Consider the following 18,895-nt stretch of genomic DNA (forward strand, 5'->3'; position numbering starts at 1 on the left):
CATCTTATGGTTGACTGGTGATACAAAAATGGCCCCGTGCTGAGTGAGTGTGTGTAACCTGTAGACTGCTGCCCTCATCTAAAGTTACTTCTTGTGTGGCACCTATTACTATACTGTACCTTTAATGGAAGAAATTTATGGATATAAAGAAAACAGGGCCAAAAATAAAAATAATGATGATAATACTACCTCTTTCGCGGAGGACTCAAAACATACAAATTGTATCCTAATTAATCTTGTAAGCACGCAGATACTGCTTTGTACACTCAGCTACAGTTCAAAATAGCACTGCAGTTTTTGGAACATGAACCATTATATAAAACTAGCAAAATACCCGCACTTCGCAGCAGAGAAGTAGTGTGTTAAAGAGGTTATGAAAAAGAAAAGGAAACATTTTAAAAATAACGTAACATGATTGCCAATGTAATTGTGTTGTCATTGTTATGAGTGTTGCTATACACACACACACACACACACACACATAAACATATATATACATATATACATATCTACATATACACATATCTACATATATATATATATACATATACACATCCACATATATATATATATATATATATATATATATATATACATATCAACATATATATACACACATACATACACACACACATATACATATATACATATACACATACATACATACACATACATATATATACACACATACATACATACATACACACACACACACATATATATATATATATATATACACACAGACACATATATATACATATATTTACATATCTACATATATACACATATCTACATATATATATACACATCTACATATATATACACATATATATACATATCTACATATATATATATATATATATATCTAGACATGCATACATATATACATTGACACATTTATATATATATACATATCTACATATATATATATGTAATTGTGTTGTCACTGTTATGAGTGTTGCTGTCATATATATATATAATATACACACACACATAAACATATATATACATATACATATATACACATATGTACATATACACATATATACATATATATATACATATATATATATATATATATACATATCACACATATATATACACATACATATACACACATATACATATATACATATACACATACATACATACACATACATATATATATACACACATACATACATACATACATACATACACACACACATCCATCCATCCATCCATCCATTGTCTCCCGCTTATCCGAGGTCGGGTCGCGGGGGCAGCAGCTTGAGCAGAGATGCCCAGACTTCCCTCTCCCCGGCCACTTCTTCTAGCTCTTCCGGGAGAATCCCAAGGCGTTCCCAGGCCAGTCGAGAGACATAGTCCCTCCAGCGTGTCCTGGGTCTTCCCCGGGGCCTCCTCCCGGTTAGACGTGCCCGGAACACCTCACCAGGGAGGCGTCCAGGAGGCATCCTGATCAGATGCCCGAGCCACCTCATCTGACTCCTCTCGATGCGGAGGAGCAGCGGCTCTATTCTGAGCCCCTCCCGGATGACTGAGCTTTTCACCCTATCTTTAAGGGAAAGCCCAGACACCCTGCGGAGGAAACTCATTTCAGCCGCTTGTATTCACGATCTTGTTCTTTTGGTCACTACCCATAGCTCATGACCATAGGTGAGGGTAGGAACATAGATCGACTGGTAAATTGAGAGCTTCGCCTTGCGGCTCAGCTCCTTTTTCACCACGACAGACCGATGCAGCGCCCGCATTACTGCAGATGCCGCACCGATCCGCCTGTCGATCTCACGCTCCATTCTTCCCTCACTCGTGAACAAGACCCCGAGATACTTGAACTCCTCCACTTGGGGCAGGATCTCGCTACCAACCCTGAGAGGGCACTCCACCCTTTTCCGGATGAGGACCATGGTCTCGGATTTGGAGGTGCTGATTCTCATCCCAGCCGCTTCACACTCGGCTGCGAACCGATCCAGAGAGAGCTGAAGATCACGGCCTGATGAAGCAAACAGGACAACATCATCTGCAAAAAGCAGTGACCCAATCCTGAGCCCACCAAACTGGACCCTCTCAACGCCCTGGCTGCGCCTAGAAATTCTGTCCATAAAAGTTATGAACAGAATCGGTGACAAAGGGCAGCCCTGGCGGAGTCCAACTCTCACTGGAAATGGGTTCGACTTACTGCCGGCAATGCAGACCAAGCTCTGGCACCGATCGTACAGGGACTGAACAGCCCTTATCAGGGGGGCCGGTACCCCATACTCTCGGAGTACCCCCCACAGGATTCCCCGAGGGACACGGTCGAATGCCTTTTCCAAGTCCACAAAACACATGTAGACTGGTTGGGCAAACTCCCATGCACCCTCCAGACCCTGCTAAGGGTATAGAGCTGGTCCACTGTTCCGCGACCAGGACAAAAACCACACTGTTCCTCCTGAATCCGAGGCTCGACTATCCGACGGACCCTCCTCTCCAGGACCCCTGAATAGACTTTTCCAGGGAGGCTGAGGAGTGTGATCCCTCTGTAGTTGGAACACACCCTCCGATCCCCCTTCTTAAAGAGGGGGACCACCACCCCGGTCTGCCAATCCAGAGGCACTGTCCCTGATGTCCATGCGATGTTGCAGAGGCGTGTCAGCCAAGACAGTCCTACAACATCCAGAGCCTTGAGAAACTCCGGGCGTATCTCATCCACCCCTGGGGCCCTGCCACCAAGGAGTTTTTTGACCACCTCGGTGACCTCAGTCCCAGAGATGGGGGAGCCCACCTCTGAGTCCCCAGGCTCTGCTTCCTCATTGGAAGGTATGTTAATGGGATTGAGGAGGTCTTCGAAGTATTCCCCCCACCGACCCACAACGTCCCGAGTCGAGGTCAGCAGCGCACCATCCCCACCATATACAGTGTTGACACTGCACTGCTTCCCCTTCCTGAGATGCCGGATGGTGGACCAGAATCTCCTCGAAGCCGTCCGAAAGTCGTTCTCCATGGCCTCCCCAAACTCCTCCCACGCCCGAGTTTTTGCCTCAGCAACCACCAAAGCCGCATTCCGCTTGGCCTGCCGGTACCTATCAGCTGCCTCCGGGGTCCCACAGGACAAAAGGGTCCTGTAGGACTCCTTCTTCAGCTTGACGGCATCCTTCACCGCCGGTGTCCACCAACGGGTTCGGGGATATATATATATTTACATATCTACATATATATACACATATATATATATACATATCTACATATATATACACACATATATATATATATATATATATACATATCTACATATATATATACACATATATACAGTGATTCCCTCGCTATATCGCGCTTCGCCTTTCGCGGCTTCACTCCATCGCGGATTTTATATGTAAGCATATTTAAATATATATCGCAGATTTTTTGCTGGTTCGCGGATTTCTGCGGACAATGGGTCTTTCAATTTCTAGTACATGCTTCCTCAGTTGGTTTGCCCAGTTGATTTCATACAAGGGACGCTATTGGCAGATGGCTGAGAAGCTAGATTGCTTACTTTTCTCTCTCTCTTGCGCTGACTTTCTCTGATCCTGACGTATGGGGATTGAGCAGGGGGGCTGTTCGCACACCTAGACGATACGGACGCTCGTCTAAAAATGCTGAAAGATTATCTTCACGTTGCTATCTTTTGTGCAGCTGCTTCCTGAAACAACATGCTGCACGGTGCTTCGCATACTTAAAAGCTCGAAGGGCACGTATTGATTTTTGACTGAAAAACAAACTCTGTCTCTCTCTCTCTCTCTCTCTCTCTCTCTCTCTCTCTCCCTGCTCCTGACAGAGGGGGTGTGAGCTGCCGCCTTCAACAGCTTTGTGCCGCGGTGCTTCGCATACTTAAAAGCCAAACAGCCCTATTGATTTGTTTGCTAGAGATTGTTTTCTCTATCTATGTGACATTCTGTGCTCCTGACACGCACTCCTTTGAAGAGGAAGATATGTTTGCATTCTTTTAATTGTGAGACAGAACTGTCATCTCTGTCTTGTCATGGAGCACAGTTTAAACTTTTGAAAAAGAGACAAATGTTTGTTTGCAGTGTTTGAATAACGTTCCTGTCTCTCTACAACCTCTTGTGTTTCTGCGCAAATCTGTGACCCAAGCATGACAATATAAAAATAACCATATAAACATATGGTTTCTATTTCGCGGATTTTCTTATTTCGCGGGTGGCTCTGGAACGCAACCCCCGCGAAGGAGGGATTACTGTATACATATCTACATATATCTAGACATACATATATACATACATACATTGACATATGTATATATATATATATATATATATATATATATATATATACATATCTACATATATATATATATATATATCAAATCAATGTCAATCTTTTGTAGGGTCTGTCCCTGAGACTTATTAATTGTCATTGCGAAGCAGAGCCTTAGTGGAAATTGGAGGCATTTGAATTGAAATGGGAGATCAGAGGGTATAACGGGGATGCGAGGAATAAAAACTCTCTCCCCTGAGCGTCCAGTAAAAATAGTTGCCTCAATGAGGTTCTTTTGCAGACACGAGACCTGAAGTCTCGTGCCGTCACAAAGTTTCAGTGGCTGTACGCAAACCCACAATCGGTTTCATATTGTTTTCGCACGTTATCAATTGTGTAATGTGTTTTTTGAACAGGTTTGATTCATCGAAGTGATCACTCCTGCTGCGTTCAGTCACTTCACGTGAGCCGCTCTCTTGTGTGATGTTTTCGATGTCCACGGGTTTATTTAATTTTAGCTAAGACCCGGCAGTTAAAAGTTTCTCGCTACAGCAATTTTAACTCTGTCACAAAGTGATCCAAACTGTCGTTTATACCTCGTGTGTTCTCATTAAACTTGTATCTCGCGAATATAGCATTGGAAACGGCAGCAGGTCAGTTCACGTGCTTACGTGGGAGGCGTGATGACGCGATATATTTTGATATATATCAAAATACCCGCGCTTCGCAGCAGCGAAGTACTGCTTTAAAAATTTTATTAAGAAGAAAAGTAAACCTTTTTAAACTGAGGGAAAATGAATCAATAATTATTTGTTAAGGATCTCTTTGTATATCACGTTGTCAGTTCGCCCCTCCGGTTGTAATATGACCAAGCTGTGTGCTGAGCTTACTGTTGACCATGCAACGTACAGTTGGCCATGTGAAAAGCAGTCCTGCCTCAAATCAATGCCTACCTTTTGTAGGGTCTGTCCCTGAGACTTATTAATTGTCATTGCGAAGCAGAGCCTTAGTGGAAATTGGAGGCGTTTGAATTGAAATGGGAGATCAGAGGGTATAACGGGGATGCGAGGAATAAAAACTCTCTCCCCTGAGCCACCGCCAGTAAAAATAGTTGCCTCAATGAGGTTCTTTTGCAGACACGTGACCTGAAGTCTTGTGCCGTCACAAAGTTTAAGTGGCTGTACGCAAATCCACAATCGGTTTCATATTGTTTTCGTACCTTATCAATTGTGTAATGTGTTTTTTGAACAGGTTTGATTTATCGAAGTGATTACTCCTGCTGCATTCAGTCACTTCACGTGAGCCGCTCTCTTGTGTGATGTTGCGATGTCCACGGGTTTATTTAATGTTAGCTAAGACCCGGCAGTTAAAAGTTTCTCGCTACAGCAATTCTAACTCTGTCACAAAGTGATCCAAACTGTTGTTTATACCTCGTGTCTTCTCATTAAACTTGTATCTCGCGAATATGGCATTGCAAACGGCAGTGGGTCAGTTCATGTGCTTACATGGGAGGCGTGATGACGCGATATATTTTGATATATATCAAAATACCCGCGCTTCGCGGCGGCGAAGTACTGCTTTAAAATTTTTATTAAGAAGAAAAGTAAACCTTTTTAAACTGAGGGAAAATTAATCAATAATTATTTCTTAAGGATCTCTTTGTATACCACATTGTCCGTTCGCCCCTCCGGTTGTAATATGACCAAGCTGTGTGCTGAGCTTACTCTTGAGCATGAAATCTAACGTGGTTTGTGCCCTTCAGAATGAAAACAGTTTGCATTCACCTTTTTAATAAAAGGCGAGCTTTTAAGCCTGAGAAATCACCCCGTAAATGCACACGTTTAATTGCACATGTGTTAATATGTATGCTTACACAGTATTAAAAGACACTCAACAACGTCATTTACCTTTGTTCCCGCGTTTGATAAAAGGCGAGCTTTTAAGTCTGAGAAATCACCCCGTAAATGCACACGTTTAATTGCACGTGTGTTAATATGTATGCTTACACAGTATTAAAAGACACCTCAAAAATTAACGTCATTTACCTTCGTTCCCGCGTTTGACTCGTGCTGTAAATCTCTTCCTTGTTTTTAGTTCACGTGATTACGTAGGAGGCATGATGACGCGATACGTGACTCCGCCTCCTCCATTAGAGTATATGGACAAAAAACAGGTTCCAGTTATGACCAGTACGCGTAGAATTTCGAAATGAAACCTGCCTAACTTTTGTAAGTAAGCTGTAAGGAATGAGCCTGCCAAATTTCAGCCTTCTACCTACACGGGAAGTTGGAGAATTAGTGATGAGTGAGTGAGTCAGTCAGTCAGTCAGTCAGTGAGGGCTTTGCCTTTTATTAGTATAGATAAACCATATAATATAAATATATTTTAAATATATAATATAAACCATTACTCATTATATAAAATGGTTTGGCTGCATCATACTATTATTACATTTACTCTCAATTCAATAAGTTTTTTCAATAAGGAATAAACAAAACTATCTGCTCTATTCTGTTTCTTTATTAGAGCCAATATCAGCAACTTAAGCAAGATAGTCCTAACCTAATCTAGACGCCTGTCCATCAGAGGTCTCCTTCACATATGTACACACCAGAGCTTCTCCAGTGTCACCTGTAAATAATAATACCTATGCTTTTGAGCTGTGGGGAAAAACTGGAGTCTCTAGATCAGGGGTCTCCAACCTTTTTTCCCCTGAGAGCTACTTTTACAAAATGAAAATGGCTGAGAGCTACTCTTGCTTTCTAATGTTTATTCTAATAGCTTATTTCAACCCAATAAACTGAATAAGCTTGTTTTGCCTGAACATTTACAAAATGTTGGTGTCCACAACTCACATTTTGCATTAAAATATCACAAAAAATATTTTGTTTACCTGCAAGTGCATTTTGTATGTCTGTATGCATTTTCTAGTGTTTCTCACACTATTGAATTAAAACATGAATGCTGTCAAAACAAAACAATGCAATTACAAATACACAGTGTGAGAGGTCGCATGAACACCATCAGACTAACACCAGCAGGGTTATAAAAAACACGTTTATTCTCACCCATAGTCCCAACACAGTCCCACACAGCACACAGTGCTCCCGCACCAAACACCCCTAAATACGGGCCTCTCCAATGTCTGTGGGCCACCTTTCTTCCTCCTGTCGCTGGAGCTTCATCCACCTCCAGCTCCCGACTCTCGCTTCCCGACTGTAGGAAGGCGGCCCCCTTTATAGTCACCCGGACGTGCTCCAGGTGCTTGCTGACGTTCTTCCGGCGGCACTTCCTGGTGTGGCGGAAGTGCTGCATGAGCACCCGGAAGCATTCCGGGCGTTGCTGGAAGGTCCTTCCTCCACCTTCCCAGGTGTGGCGGAAGTGTAGATCTCCTGGGCTTTATGAGGCTTGGGGCGCCCCCTGGCGTTAGCCACAGGCTCTTTCGGGTTTGAGCCTCCCTGCTACTTCCCTGTGGTCCCCTTGCTATCTCCGTGGCCCGGGGAACGTATAAATCTCCTTCCGGTCCTTCCAGGTGTCCCGGCTGTATGTGGCCCCCACTTACTTATTCATTTGTCATTTTGTCACATGTCACTGTTTCACTTTATTCACATGTCCAGTTGCATGTGTGATGTGTTTTTGAGTTAGTGAGATGACTGGCACTGCATGGAGTCAACAAGAGAGGCAGGTGTCTGGTGGAGTGGAGCCACTTAGGTTCACTCTTATGGAGTCATTTAAATGTTCATCTGTCAGTCTTGTTCTGAACTTTGATTTAATGACATTCACGTCAGACTTGCAGAGGTATGGAGACCCAAACAAAGCAGACATTTTCAGAGCTGCTTGGTGAAGATTCATATAGTTATCTGGCTCTACTAAGCTCCCGAAATGCTGAGAATGCTGTTGAGACTTTAAGCACATATTATTTCGAAGGTTTACTAATATATAATATATAAAATCCAATGTCTGTATGTCTGTCCGCTTTTCACGAGAAAACTACTTAACAGATTTAGATAATTTTTTTTCTATAATTTGCTTGAATATTCTGGTTGATTCTGCGACTTCTCTCATTTCGCTATGTATCATAGTTCACTTGCAGTACCGATTTATTTGCGCAAATCCAAGAAACACGCAACAGGCTGAGAGGAGGGCCCTTCCTCACTCACTCACCAGCTTCGGGGCATGGTCCTTAACGCTGCCTAGTTATCAAACTTTGTTTGATATTTAAAATAAAGTGTTACTTAGGTCTTGATGAGTTTGAGTCCGGATATTCTCTCAAGTGTATGCCACATTGAAGAGACAGATTGCAATTCAGATTGTGGATCGTGATTTTGTGTTAAAAGGATCGTGATATGATTTTTTGGAAAGATCGTCCACCCCTAATTTGACTAATCAAGTTTTCAAATTTATGTAGGATTCATTAACCCTATGGTGAGCTACTTGGAAAGGGGCTGCGAGCTACCAGTAGGAGACCCCTGCTCTAGATGAAAACACTAAAACATCAGGGGAATACGCAGTAAGGCTTCAGCATTCAAGTTCAATTTAATTGGCATGCGTACAAACAGTAGTACAATACATAGTTTTCACAGTGCAGTGAAGTTCTTACTTGCAAGTAACAATAATACAAAGCCAACAAAAAACACACACAAAGTATAGTACAGTATGCAATATATATACTTATATACAGCATATATTTGTTAGTATTTATATATATTCAATACAGCAGTGGTTCCCAAACTCAGCCCTGGGGACCCCCTGGGGCTGCAGGTTTTTGTTCCAACCAACTTCTGTTTTTAATTGGACTCCTAGCATAATTAAGTAAGCTCTTATTACCCAGTTTCTCTGTTTTTGGGGTCAATAAAAAATTACAAAAGTGTGTTAATACAATTATTAAACAAAAGTTAAGTGGTTACATGTGAATAATTTTTTTTTACTTTTTATTTATGCTCATCCTGATTTCTATTCTGCCTTTCCATTATTGACTAATTAACGGGCCTGACGCTGAAGCATCTGCAGCCTTTCATCATTTAGTGTTGTTTGCTTGGGCGTCTGTTTGCTTGTTGTTAATTGTCATTATTAAGATACAATTAAGGGGGCAGACTACATAGAATAAAGGGAAAAAATAATGTGAAAGCACAAACAAAAAAGAATTAAGCATTTAAAGCTATAGCAAAAAATAGAAATATTTCTAAATGTCTTCTAATGTAAAAATCAAACTGCTGTGTTTTTCTTAACACAGAGTAATTGAAGAGAGGAAAAAAAAAACAGCTAACTAAATGAGTTCAATTATTTTCAAAAATTCACTTATTGTGAATCTGACTGGAACAAAAACCTGCAGTCGCAGCGGGTCCCCCAGGACCGAGTTTGGGAACCACTGGTATACAGTATGTAGTGCAAATATTTATAAGCATATCGTATATTGTCAGACACACGTCTGGACCCCCAACACTTTATCTTTTCTTCTTTTATATCTCCAGCATACATTCCTTGTCACACATGGTTTCAGAACTTAAATACAATGTGTAATTCCACTCCTGACCTCCAGGGGGCATTGTCATCCTCATACTCTCCCTCTTTTTCATCCCCAGCACTGAAGATTGTCGACCTGAAGGACGCTGATGTCACTTTGACCTTCAGAACAAGCCTTAACCCTTTAACGTTGCCTCTTCCTCCACAGCCTAAATAAAAGAAGATCCTCTTCTCGTTCTAGACTTGTGTCTGGGAAGTTGTTAATGACAGTGAAGAACTATTTTTGCATTATTAACGCTTACTGTTTCTTTTACTGTCTGATTTTCAACATCTGTAATATACAGATACCAGTAATGGCACGCTGCAAGATAACATGCAGTGAATACACTTGACTTGAGCATTCATACTTTTCCTACTCTTTCTCTGTACGTTTAGCATTCGTTTGCTCAGCGGTTGATGCGCTTGCTGCTTCCTGAGCAGCTCTTCTTTTCTCCACCCTAGCGGGCCGCTTCTTCTCTTCTTTTGTCGTCATCTTTTCCCATTAAAACTGATTAAGTCAGTGTTTGTATTAAAATTACTTAGTATGTTTTCCTTAGTTTTTCACTTAAGCTGGCACTTAAGTCTTCAATCTGCTTCAAGAATGATTTGAGATATGAAGAGGCAGGGGAAGTGATGGCGAAGGTGGTTGGGAATGAGAACGGTGCCTGTACGCATGCACCGCATGGCCGCCCTGCTGGCCACTTCCAAGAGTTTAGTCTATAATAAACTAAAATAAAAAGAGGAATAACTTTGGAGGTCAATCATCCTCTGGAAACTGGATAGTAGACGTCACATTGTATATGTGTACCAAATTTTAGGTCAATAGGTCAAACGGTTTGCGAGCTACAGGTGACTTAAAATCCTGGAAACACAAACGGACAGCCACGGTAGCGAATTATATAAGAAGATATATAATTATAATTTATATATATATATATATTTGTGGAAGATGACCCGGACACAGACAGACGGACACGTTGAAATCACCCAACACACGTTTATTTACACTACTCATTTTTACAATAAGTGCACGCAACCCCAAAGTCCCCAAAAGTCCAGGCCAATCATCAAATGCCTCACTCTCTTCAGGCCGCCTCCTTGCCTCTCCTCCAAGACCTTGTCTTCTCATCCTCCCGACTCCAGCCCCTGAATGGAGGGAGGCGGCCCCTTTTATATACACCCAGATATGCTCCAGGTGCCTCCCAACAATCTTCCACCAGTGTGGCGGAGGTGCCGGCTACACACCCGAAAATTCACGGTGTCCCCGATCCTCTTCCCCCCAACACTTCCGGGTGTGGCGGAAGTGCTGAGGTCCAGGGCTCCCAAGGCATTGGGGCGCCCCCTGGCGGTGACCATGGGCCCCTACAGGGTTGAGCTTCAAAGCTCTGTACCCATGGTCCCCATAGCCACCAGGGCAGTCGCCCCCCCAGCCACCTGTGACAATATATACTATATATATATATATATATATATATATATATATATATATATATATATATATATATATATATAAAATTCACCTAAACAGTTAATATCTTTAAGTAACTGTTGGATTTTTACTAGATATAATTTTTTGTTAATGAGTTTGAATGCAGAAGCAGGTGTAAATGCACAAAATAGTTGCACGCTGCACTTGTTTGTCCTGGTATGTCTCAAATAACAGAGAGAGATTGCAATTCTTCAATTGCAATCCATGGTGATCTGCAGATTTCATAAGTGGTGTGTTTCTTATAATGGAAAGCTCCTCAACAAATTCTTAAGCTGAATAAGAGAAAGGACCTGTCACAGCATTCAGGTTATAAAAAAAGGAAAACAAAAAAGAGAGCTTTAGCAAAAAAGTAATCCAAGCAATCTCTTTACAGAATTCATTATAGCATCTGACAGCCCAGAGTTATTTGAGGATGCATCTCAAGCATTGGATGGTTTGTTGTTTAATAAAATAATCCTCACCTCTCCTATTTCAGCCGTGTTTCTCTAGGTTTAGACATGAAAAGGCTGTTGACAGCTTGGTATTCCTGTTTTCCCACAAAGGCTACTGCATGTCATCTTCTAAAGTCAATTATTTTGATTTTAACCTTTTACCGATATAGTGTGAAATTGAACTTGTTTTTATTTTCATATGGATTTTATGTATATAGATAGATAGATAGATAGATAGATAGATAGATAGATAGATAGATAGATAGATAGATAGATAGATAGAGTGCATTGCAGCACCCCAAACACAATCTTACAAACACAAGTCCCAGGTTCAAACAATTGGCTTATTGTACAAAATACCTTTATAGGTTATTAAAAATTGCAATCCTAGATACAATTCTTCCTTTTCACTCTTTCTCCCTTCCTTTCTCCAGGCGAGTGTTGTCCAGTTCCTCTTCCAACTCTGACTCCCCTGTACAAAAGCAGATCTGCTTCCTTTATGCAGAACCAGAGAGTACTTCCGGGGTCATGAGACAGTCTGCCGGAAGCACTTCTGGGTTAAGTAGAAGTCTCATAGAGTATGGATCATTAACTCCTTCAATGCTCACTGGCATCACCCATAGAACCCAAAAGGGCTGTTCCATGGGGCTACAGTTCCCAACATGACTCTGTGTCTTCCTAGAGGTACCGTAACTACCAGAAATAAATAACACAAATACGTTGTCTTCCCCTATCCTTCCATTGTACTGGCCGTTTGATTTGGGTAAGGATCCTTGTTTAGTCCTGGTTCGGGATGCCAGTCCCTTCATGCCATCTATTACAATATATATTTATCAATATGCAGTAGCTTAAAAGTGTTAATATTTTTAAGTAACTGTTGGATTTTTACTACATATATTTTTTTGGTTAATGAGTTTGAATGCAGAAGCTGCCATGATTTGTAACAGTCTGCTTCCTTTTTCCATTTGTCATAATTATAAAATAAAATAAATAAAGTAATTACAGAAATGTTCTAAACTATAAACATACAGTACCAGAGACTTTTGCAAGATGTCTACATTATATTAAAATCAATGGTCTCTGTTACTTCCAGATTACCCCAAATTAACCCACAGTAAGTTAGGGTATGCAGAATACATTATAGAGACTTGCTATACATGTAAGATTCAATAGAGGGAGCTTTGGAAACTTTCCTCAGTGGAAGGAAATTGTTTGTTGTGGATGGATGTTTCATGTTGAGTACAGAGCTTAAGAAAGAAAATGGGGCAGTTGCAAGTTATCAAGTCTGAAGTGACTAAAATAAAAATGAACATCACATGGATATTAAAAGGAGCTTTCTGAATTAGTTAGTTCATGCTTTTTTACTAACTCCAGTGAGCTTTCTTTCATGACTAACATAATGTCAGTGTATCTTTATACAAAAGTTATTTCCAAGATGCAAATATGATAAAACTTCTTTTTGTTTTCTCAAAACAAGAAAAATAATTGGTGTTTCAGAAGTAAATCTTTATTGTTAGCAATTTGTAAATCTGCTGAACATTGTAATGATAGCTAGTGAAATAAGTGGTATTTGAAAATAGATATATTTAGTAATTCTTATATTTGATAGCTTGGGAAACATAATTTTGAGTACAATTTACGTGAATTTCTAATTATGAGGAAAAGCGTGTTTTGTCTTGATAGAGTTCTATATTACTCTACTATCCCTTTTTGTACTGTATTCTTTATTGTGTAGCCTTCGTCAGAATGCCTCAAATCCCATAGACTTACCACTGTTTATAAGATATTGTACAGGGTGTCCACAAAGACTCTTTACAATTTCAAAAAATTACTAAAAAGGCAAATGATGATATATGTTAATCAAATTTGTCCTATGTACTCAGTCGTTATCAAAGTTTGTAATCACATTGCATTTGTGTATTTCAGGTACTCTGTTGATGAAAGAAAGGCTGTTGAATAAACCACTAAAAAAATGGCTACTCCTCAAGAAAAGGCACAATGTGTATCGTGGTTTATTGAAACAAAATTGGATTGGAAGGGGTGGCCCAATTCCCTGGCCACCTCGTTGACCAGATATCACTCCCCTGGACTTCTTTCTGTGGGGTTATGTTAAAGATATCATGTTTCAAACAAAGATCCAGGAGATTAATGACCTGTAGCAAAAGATCACTGATGCCATTGCCACCATTGATGACGCTATGCTACAGAGAACATGGCAAGAAATCGAGCACCGTCTTGATGTGCTTAAATATCTCTACTTACTGTAAATCATCATTCTTAGCTTTCTTGAGGACAGGCCGCATGCCTGTCTCAATATGGCTGCCGAGTTATGCTTCTCAGTGTGAACTTCTTTTGGCCATAGTGTGAGAGAGAGGGAGGGGTAAAGCGACCAAATGTATACATTTTTTGTCCAGATCCTAAGGCCAATAGGGTGTCATGGTACAGAATGGCTTCTGATTCCGAACCAATCCCAAACAGACCAATGGGGGGCACATTGTACCTTTCACATCTGCCCCCAAAGCCATTTGTTGAGCTGACGCTTGTCAGCTAGGTAGTTTGGCCTCCATGTGGGAGTTGGTTGAGAGAGTTTGACCTCCCCCAATTCTGTCATGAAATTCCACATCTGATTCTGTCCTAAAGACTGAGATGGGGTGGGGTTGGTTAGACATGAGAGCATTGCTGTTCTCATCAATATAATAAAACACTAAAATTACATTTGCTATGTCCGACTTATAAGTAAAGACATACAAAATATGAATAATAATAATAATTGTCTTTTATATAGTGCTTCTCTCACTACTCAAAGCACTCATCAATTGCAGATTAAGGGCTCAACAGAGCAGAGTCCCTTTTTGGCATTTATGGGATTCGAACCGGCAACCTTCCGATTGCCAGTGCAGATCCCTAGCCTCAGAGCCACCACTCCGCCACAATTTACATACAAGATTTCATGCCACAACAGGGCACTACAATTTTGATAAGGATTTGGTTAGAAAACAAAGTAATTTTGAACTAGTAATTATACTTAGACTAGTCATTTAGCCCGTTACAATAACGGGCGCTAGAACAGTAGTGCATAAACATTAGTAGGAACAGTCTGTATTAAATGGCAAGGGACTTTGACCTCATTCTTTTTGTTGGTCGTATTTTTCTTTCTTTCAGCCTTTCTTTTGTTGATGTTTACTTGCTGAGCTGACCGTTCTTCGTGGGCTGCCGCCGTGTATTGTGTGTCTTTAATTTTCTGTGACAGTAATACTGTATTGTACGGCTCTATTCAATAAGGGCGCGCACAAAAAGGCGAGCTTCAAAGGGGCGACCTCAATTGAGCGCGGCGAATAAAGGCGTTCGTAGATAATTTAGTTCAAATGGTTCTGGAATATGTGAAGAGCAACAAAGGTGCAGATCTTTATTTACGCGCGCCTTTATTCGCTGCACCCAATTGAGGTCGCCCTTTTGAGGCTCGCCTTTTTGTGCGCGCCCTTATTGAAGGATACCGTCTTGTACGTCCACTGGCTTGTACGTCCGTAATATACCTTTAATTTTCTCTGGCGGTAATACAGGTGTGCGCGTCGGTAATATGCCTTTAATCTCCTCTGACAGTAATACTGGCTTGTATGTGGCTGTAATATGCGTCACTGTATTGTGTACCTTTAATTTCCTCTCGCAGTAATACTGGTTTGTATTTCCGTAAAATGCCTCTAACTTTCTCTGACAGTAATATCGCGCATTGCACCGTGCCCCGCGCATGCGCACGCGCACTTCACCAGAAGACACCCACACACGGACACCTGGACGCACATAGGGATTTTATATATATAGATGCTCTTTCTTTGCAATATGCCTGTTTGTATCATGAATTAACATATGTTTGTATTATGTAGAGGTCAGTGGCAGCACAGGTTTTTTAAAAACAATGCAACCTAGGCTCTGTGGGTGTGTGTGCGGCTCAGGAGCTGGGTATTCGTGGGGTGCTCGGTGTGGAGGAGAGCAGATACTTTCATTAGGTCAGCTGCCCCACAAATGTGAATTAGGATGCTGTGTCCACAGGTAGATAACAAGGACCCTGAGCAGAACAGTGGGGGAAGGTTCAGGGCAAAGAAAGTGTTGGGAGTATGAACCAGCACAGTGGAAGTAAGGCAGAGTGGTCTCTCATAGCATCTGTCTCCTTTCACATACTGCCTGTGTCTGAACCCACCCTGGTAGCTGTTTAGATTGTTATCACTTATTATGCTTTAGCTGAAGTCACACCAATTGTGCTTAATCATTGTGCCTTTAGTAGTGTTACTATAATTATAGTTTTCTCACTATATAACCTTTAAATTACACACTTGTTTGTCTATGTTATATTTTAATGTGTTAATGTGTTCTACTGTTTTCTGTTATTTTTGATTTATTATATTTCATGTTTTTATGTAATCTCTGTTATGTTTCTCTATAATATTCCTTTTTCTTTCTTGGTGGAGCCCGAGGAGGCAGGGTCACACTGATGTCACCACTCCTGAGTCCTCCCTTCTGATTATTTAAATCAACTGAGAAGGTGCAGGATTAGGAAATCATTACATTTTTGTGGGGTGTTTATAAATACTGTTGTTTTTGATTGCTTTCTACTCTTGTTCTTGGATTTTGAATTCGGATTCTGTTTTTTGGGGTTTATTCACTTAGGATTGCTTTTTAGGCAACTCCTTTTTTTTGTTTGTTTGAGCATTTTTTTTTATTATTCCATTTTGTTAAATAAATCCTTTATGAAGGTTCTGTGTTGCCCTTTTGTATACAAGCTGGAGAATTCAGTTCATCCCCCTGCTTTTGGAGCTTTTTGCTGTAATTTAGAAAATTTCTTTCTATTTTGAACTATTTAGCCAGCTTTCCCTATACTTTGGGCCTATCCTGGTTAAAGCCTGCAGTTAGATTTCTGGGGCAAGCTGGTCTAGAATGAGTTTCTTCTGGGCGGATCAAAAACATCCTGATCTGCTGTATGGTTTTTCAGGAGGCCTCACACCATTTTATTATGTTTGTGAGAAATAACCATGACAATGTGAAATCAAATTCAGTCTTCTAAAACTCAAAAATGATCAACTATTCATAAAACACTGCCTTTTGCAATAAACTAATAGTGACTTCGGGTTTAAGTGCTTTCTTAATAGTTCAAACTGCAAATGCTACAACCTTTATGCTATATAATGTAACAAAATGATACCTGGTTTCAGACCACCCATCCTCATACTTATCTGGTCAAGGTAGAAATAGTAAAGCAAACATGCTGCAATAACTTTAAAAGTTATTTTCACTCAAACAATCTCAGAAATGTTCTCTGTATTTCCAAATAGTATTGTTGCACTTGAAGAAAACAAGCATAAAGATTTTAAATGGCAACCAGAAAAATAGGGAAGGAAAGAAACAAAGCAAAAATCATACCAGGAGTTCAGCAAAATTAGCAATCAAATAATCCAAAAGACAAGACAATATTTGTAGTCAGAAAAAGGACAACAAATGTTCAAAAACTCGTGAATCGAAAAGAGTAATTAATCTAAGCAAAAAGAAAATGGTCTTAGGGAATCTGTGTACTCGGATAGGGAAACTGTTTTGAGGTTCTCTTTTATCCTGTCGCTTTGTGATTAACGGTTCCTGATCTCTGAGGACACACCCCTAGCAACGCAGATGCTGTCCTAACAAAGGGATCTCAAAATGGCATCACCGCTAGATAATGGCGACAGAAAAAGTACAAATGATTATACACAACCAACACTAAACCAACAAGTGATAAACAGAAGTAACCACCAGAATGATTGGGGTTGAAACCCCTAAATACACTGGAAAATTAAAATATGAATCACTACAATTCACATAGAAAATACAACAAATATTGAGATCTTGACAGGCATAAGTTTGGGCTGTGCTGCCCTGTCCTCACCCCTGAAGCTGTGCCAACCACATAAAGTGCTGGAGCTTTTTTCCTTTAAAGCACTTGATTTGTTTAAATACCATATTAGCTTATCTCAAATGTCCATCTATGAGGAAGACCACATCAAGAATGTGCATAGACACCCACGTGGCACAGATGATGAATCCACTCCACCAAAAAACAAGTATAATTCAAAGCAGGCTCATTGCATTTGATTCCTGCTACATGTATATGAGTGAGCCTCATAATAGCCATCACATTTTTTTAGGTTCTGGGGCCTCATGCATAATGCCATGCATAAAATTCACACTAAAACACGGCATACGGACAAAAGCGGAAATGTGCTTACGCACAAAAAAATCCTTATGCATAGATCTGTGCATACTCCAACTTCCACATTCTTCTGCTACATAAATGCCGGTCAGCATGAAAACTATCGAACATGCACGCGCCTGAGTCCCCACCCCATCTCCTCCCAGAATAACGCCTCTTTGAATATGCAAATCAATATAAATAGCTGTTAAGATCAGTGTTCTATGAAAAGACAATGGCAAAAGCATGGGGGAAAATAGAAGAATTTCAGCGAATACAAAGTGGAAGCAATGAAAAACGTAGTATTTGTTGGTTTAAACTGGTATAAACAACATAAGGAAGTTGATTGAGCGACACAGAGTGTCGGAGAAACTCAAAAGTTCAAGTTCACAAAGTCGCGCAGCGCCCGAGATAAAAAAGAAGTGGTCAGATATCAAAGTCGCCATGAAAAGGTGAGTCGTAGCCCACCATCTGAGTCTCATATGAAAGTGTATTAGGGTACAGAGAAAAAAAAATAGGCACTCAGTGGGGAAAAAAGCTTGAAATATGAACTTTAATCTTTATTTTTTGTCATTAAAGTAGACTGTCATAAACTTCATCTTAACATCTTTTAATTTACTAGTTTCTCAAATACCATTGTAACTAAAGTAGCATGTTAAATGCTTTGTATTCTATGCGTTCTTCTATGTGCTCTGTGTGTGTGAATCACTACGTGCTTCTTAAACAGGCTTTCTTTTCCTCCGACAGGACACAGAAATCATTACATTTGTGATATTACAGTTCTCTGAATAATTTAAATACTGAGATGTATACTTGATATCATTTTCATGATGATAGGAATTAAAGCATGTTATTAAACATGGGAACACGGTGGCGCAGTGATAGTGACGAGCTGGCGCCCTGTCCAGAGATTGTTCCTGCTTCCCCCAAGATGCTTGCTGCTCTGTGCGTGACATTTGATGAAATAATTTATTGCAGCAGTACTGTCTCTTTCAAATGTACTAACCCCCAATCCCTGTCCTT

The sequence above is a fragment of the Erpetoichthys calabaricus genome, chromosome 6, assembly GCF_900747795.2.
Source record: "Erpetoichthys calabaricus chromosome 6, fErpCal1.3, whole genome shotgun sequence".
NCBI classification, from domain to species: domain Eukaryota; kingdom Metazoa; phylum Chordata; class Cladistia; order Polypteriformes; family Polypteridae; genus Erpetoichthys; species Erpetoichthys calabaricus.